This window comes from Pseudopipra pipra, chromosome 6 (assembly GCF_036250125.1).
Source record: "Pseudopipra pipra isolate bDixPip1 chromosome 6, bDixPip1.hap1, whole genome shotgun sequence".
In the NCBI taxonomy this organism is placed as follows: domain Eukaryota; kingdom Metazoa; phylum Chordata; class Aves; order Passeriformes; family Pipridae; genus Pseudopipra; species Pseudopipra pipra.
Window position 1 is genome coordinate 65,329,996 of NC_087554.1, and position 5,414 is coordinate 65,335,409.

At 57.1% G+C, this 5,414-nt stretch overlaps 1 long non-coding RNA gene across 1 annotated transcript; it reads right to left on the bottom strand.

Moving 5' to 3' along the window:
- Positions 1–3,135: 3,135 nt before the first annotated feature.
- On the bottom strand, positions 3,136–5,115 carry LOC135416819 (uncharacterized). Its single transcript, XR_010431757.1, has 3 exons — positions 4,917–5,115; positions 4,081–4,189; positions 3,136–3,949 (listed from the first exon to the last, which is right to left on the bottom strand). It is a non-coding gene; the product is annotated as an uncharacterized LOC135416819 (long non-coding RNA).
- Between the last annotated feature and the right edge of the window lie 299 nt (positions 5,116–5,414).

Consider the following 5,414-nt stretch of genomic DNA (forward strand, 5'->3'; position numbering starts at 1 on the left):
TTAGGGTTGGAAGAGACCTCCCAGATCATTGAGTCCAACCTTGGACTGATCCCCACCTTGCCAGCTGTACCATGTCCCCAGGTGTCCCATCCAGTCACTGGCAGTGCTGGGGAGGGAGGAGCACACCCCCCTTCAGCCCAGGGCAGCCTCTGCCTGCTCTGGAACCAGCACAGGACCACATGTTCATGGAATGATTTGGGCAGGAAGGGACTGCAAAGTCCATCCCATCCCACCTCCTGCCATGGGCAGGGACACCTTCCACCAGCCCAGGTTGCTCCAAGTCCTGTCCAGCCTGGCCTGGAACACTTCCAGGGATGGAAAGTGCCCTGACAGCTTCTCTGGGCAACCTGTGCCAGGGCCTCTCCACCCTCCCAGCCGGGAGTTCTTCCATCTCTCTCACCTAAACTTCCCCTCTGCCAGTTTGAACCCACTATTACCCCTTGTCCCACCAGTACAGTCCTACATGAACACTTCTGTTTTCTTTGGACAGAGCCAAGAATGTCCTTGGACTTTTCTTGACCTGAAGAGGAGCACCCATCACTTTCCAAGTGCTATTCATGTTTTCATTGCTGCTCCCCAACATTCCATCTTTCTGAGGTTCTGGGGGAGTGAATTATCCCAGCTTTGGGATACCGCCCAGATCAAAAATTAATTCCCTGTTTCATGTCACTTTTAGTGACTCTGAAGATTCCTGTGTGACAGGAATGTCACAGAGATCACTCCCTGATGTGCTCCAGGCTCTCCACAGTGTGTTACAGCTATTGCATAGTCCAGTGAACCCATTAGAGATTCCAGGGTAAAGCCTGTGCCAGTGGAACAGCAGTCCCTCTTTTCTCCCGGGAAAACACCACCCCTGGCAACCCATTCTAGAGGTGTGTTTGTGACACCACCGTAAATGAGGGGCAGCAGGTGCCATTCCCCCAGAGGTGACACCCTGCCCTCGCTGTCCCCCCCAGAGGTGACACCCTGCCCTCACTGTCCCCCCCAGAGGTGACACCCTGCCCTCACTGTCCCCCCCAGAGGTGACACCCTGCCCTCGCTGTCCCTCCCTGGCAGAGGTGACACCCTGCCCTTGCTGTCCCTCCTTGGCAGAGGTGACACCCTGCCCTCACTGTCCCCCCCAGAGGTGACACCCTGTCCTCACTGTCCCCCCCAGAGGTGACACCCTGCCCTTGCTGTCCCCCCCAGAGGTGACACCCTGCCCTCGCTGTCCCTCCCTGGCAGAGGTGACACCCTGCCCTCACTGTCCCTCCCTGGCAGAGGTGACACCCTGCCCTCACTGTCCCCCCCAGAGGTGACACCCTGTCCTCACTGTCCCCCCCAGAGGTGACACCCTGCCCTCGCTGTCCCCCCCAGAGGTGACACCCTGCCCTCGCTGTCCCTCCCTGGCAGAGGTGCCCTCTGTCCCCAGCACAGGGCAGGCACCCAGTCATGCTCAGTTCCATCCCCACATCCCGGTGTTTGGCTGTTCCTCCACGGCCCTCCCAGGGCAGCAGAGATTAAGTGCAGGTAGTAGATATTTATTAAGTTTGAGACAGTATCCAGGGACCCAGAGCAAATACAATTTACACTTTTATGTGGAGCTGGTTGGAAAAAGACCAAAGCCCCACTGGTATTAAAACTTCTGCCATTTGCTGCCCACAGGGTTTTCTCTGAGTGTCCTGGTTGGTTCTGCTGTCACAGTGACGGGCTCAGACCCAGGCCCCTCATGTTTGGGGTCTCAGTTGCTCTCATATGTGATTTTAATTTCCATCCATGGAGAGGCCCAATCTGTAAGGAAGCTGCCCCAGTTCCTCAGAGCAGTGTTTGGGTGAGAATGCTGGACTTTATGAAATCTCCCTGGCTGTGTTTCCTCTCTGCTGAAAGTTTGATGTGAAAAATAAACGCACCATAAAAGCTGAGGAGGTGACAAGCCCTGGCAGAAAAGGGCACACCTGGTACCAAGCAGAGGGACAGTGTCAGTGTAGGTGGCTCTGAGCCCCTGGACAGGCTGTGCAGAGCCCGTGGCCACAGCTGGGGATGGGCCCAGGCACTTGGGACACTTTGGGAGCTCTCCTGAGTCAGAGACTTGCTGCACCCCTCTGGGAGGGAAGAAATTGTCCCCATATCCAACCTGAGCCTCCCCTGGCACAGCCTGAGGCCGTTCCCTCTCCTCCTGTCCCTTGTTCCCTGGGAGCAGAGCCCGACCCCCCCCCGGCTCCCCCCTTCTGTCAGGGGGTTGCAGAGCCAGAAGGTCCCCCCTGAGCCTCCTTTGCTCCAGGCTCCTGGCACTGCCTGTGCTTGTTTCAGTGAACACAGACCTGCTCAGGATGGCCCGGGGAGCATCTGTGCCCCGTGCATGTCCCCAGTCACACACTGAGGGGCAGGGAGTGTCCTGGCTCTGTGCTGTGATGGCTGTGACACCCAGGGACACCAGTCCCTCTCTGGAACACCAGTCCCTCTCTGGAACTCATCCAGCTGAGCTGTGACTTCTCCCCAGCCACTGTGGAATGATGACAAGTGTACCCAGAGAGAGCCTGGAAAATTGAACATCCCCAGCAAAGATGTCAGATTTGAAATTTAGTCTCACATTAACACACGCTCCTTTTTTTTATCCCAATCTCCCTGTTTCCATTCCCAGCCTCTGGGACAGCTCTGCTCTTCAGCTGCTGGGTTCACACCAAGAGAGGATTGTCCAGAGAAGCTGTGGCTGCCCCTGGATCCCTGGAAGTGTCCAAGGCCAGGCTGGATGGGGCTTGGAGCAACCTGGGCTGGTGGAAGGTGTCCCTGCCCATGGCAGGGGTGGCACTGGAGGGGCTTTAAGGTCCCTCCCCCCATGGCAGGGCACAGGGCCAGCTCTGCCACACTGGGCTGACACTGTGATGTCCTGCTCTCCATGTACCCCCTGAGCTGGTCCCATTCCCCAGGGACCCCCCTGGCTCTGCAGGGATCACCAGTGCTGGGCAGGGTGTGGGGCAGCAGCACCTGAGGCAGGTGAGGTGGTGGAACACAGAGGGTGGTACCCAGGGCTGGCCCTGCCCCTGTAGCATCCACACAGATGGAGATGTTATTTCCCAACCTGTGGCTCTTGTTTTCCCTGACATCTCTGCACAGGTGAGGTCAATTAAATTTTTAGTATATTTGATGTGGGAAACTCTCTGTAAACACGCTTTGAGTGTCTGCAGAATGAATAAGCAGCAATTTTTGGCTTTGCTTTAGGGAGCTGTGGTAATGCATTTTTAATTGATGGCTGTTTTGGCAGCACAGAGAGAGTGATTTGCCAGGGTGGGAGGCACAGCTTGGGAAAGGTCAGCAGGTACCAGATGTTGTCCCCAGCAGCAGCTCAGTGTCTCCTTGCACAGCTGGGGCCACGTTTGTCAGTGAGAGCTTCCCTTCCCCCTCCTCCTCACAAGTGCACAGCCCACCCTGGAGCCTGGACCCTGAGTTTGTGCTCCCATGTCAGCACACAGAGACCCTCAGAGTGCCCAGGGTGGGCTGGATCCCCTTGTCCAGGGTGACTGTGATCCCAGTGCCATGGATGGATGTGGATCCCAGTGTCCAGGGTGGCAGGTCTCAGGCTGGATGTGGTCCCACTGCCTGGGATGGCTGCAACTGCCACGAGCTCTGCCCTGGCTGTGGCTCCTTGGGATCTCTCCTGGATGAGCCCTGCTCTAGCTGTGGCTCTCTGGGGTCTCTCCTGGATGAGCCCTGCTCTGGCTGTGGCTCTCTGGGGTCTCTCCTGGATGAGCTCTGCCCTGGCTGTGGCTCTCTGGGGTCTCTCCTGGATGAGCTCTGCCCTGGCTGTGGCTCTTTGGGATCTCTCCTGGATGAGCTCTGCCCTGTCCACAGGGCCTTAGCCCACTGGTGGCTGCTGGGGTGTAGGGCCAGCCCTGGGTCTTTCCCTCCCACTTCACCTCTGGGATGAGGTGAGCAGGTCCCTGGGGAGGAAGGTGCTCAGGTCTGGCAAGACCTGCAGAAGAAACAGGACTTGAAAAGCCCCCCAGAGCTGCAGGGACCATGCCCAGGTCACAGGAGGTGTTTTGGTGCTCCAAGTACAGAGCCAGAGGGACAGGAACCCCCCAGGGGAATGTGCTCACTCACCTGCCTGGAGACTCCTGTAGACAAAAAGTCGTTAGAACAGTCACCTGTCGGTCCCTTTTCAGAAGTGTTTCTCTTCCTGCAGAGATATTCCAGCTCAGCTGATCCCACCCTGGCAAGGAAGGATTGCCTGGGCAGGGCTCACCTGGGGCACAGCTGGTTTGTGACCTGCAGCTCCCACAAGACACCAGACTGCAGTTAAAGGGCAGAAAGGATCCACGAGGAATGACAGGGAAAGAAACTGGGATGTGCTGGGTTATTGCTGCCAAACACCTCCAAAGGTGATCCATTTGCCACACTCCAGGAACAGCAGTGAGGGTGGCAGGGAAGAGCCCAGCAGATCCCTGTGCAGCTCCCAGGGTGATCCCTGATCCCAGTGACCAGGGATGGGCCTGGCAGGCAGGCACCACAGCAGAATCAGGAACAAACAGAATAACCAGGATAACCAGCAATAACCAGGATAACCAGCAATAACCAGGATAACCAGCAATAACCAGGATAACCAGCAACCCCACAGGAGCCACCGGGGGCTGTGACTGTGTCACCAGCAGCTCCTCTGCCCCTGCTCTGGGCTGGGGAGAGGAAAACTCCTTTTGTTGAGGCACAGCTTTATCTTCAGCCAAAGTGCAGCCAGGAAAAGCAACATTTTTCTTTTCCATCACAGAGTGCTGGCCCTGCTTTTAGATCCGAGATGAGGCAGCCTAATTGGTCATTTATCCCTTTAGCTTTTGATTTCTCTCCTGAGAGCACTGCATAAACTGTTTGTGTGCTCTAAGCAATGGCTTAAGTGGAGGGCAGAGCTCGGGATAAGCAGCTCCTGCAGCTCAGCTGCCACTTACTCACTGCTCACTTCAGCACTGCTGGCATGGGGCAGCAGAGGGGCTGGGAATGCTGCACAGGCTGGGAATGCTGTCACAGGCTGGGAATGCTGCACAGGCTGGGAATGCTGCACAGGCTGGGAATGCTGTCACAGGCTGGGAATGCTGTCAGAGCCTGGGAAATGCTGTCACAGGCTGGGAATACTGTCACAGGCTGGGAATGCTGCAGAGGGGCTGGGAATGCTGCACAGGCTGGGAATGCTGTCACGGGCTGGGAATGCTGTCACAGGCTGGGAATGCTGCACAGGCTGGGAATGCTGTCACAGGCTGGGAATGCTGCACAGGCTGGGAATGCTGCAGAGGGGCTGGGAATGCTGCACAGGCTGGGAATGCTGTCACAGGCTGGGAATGCTGCACAGGCTGGGAATGCTGCACAGGCTGGGAATGCTGTCACAGGCTGGGAATGCTGCACAGGCTGGGAATGCTGTCACGGGCTGGGAATGCTGCACAGGCTGGGAA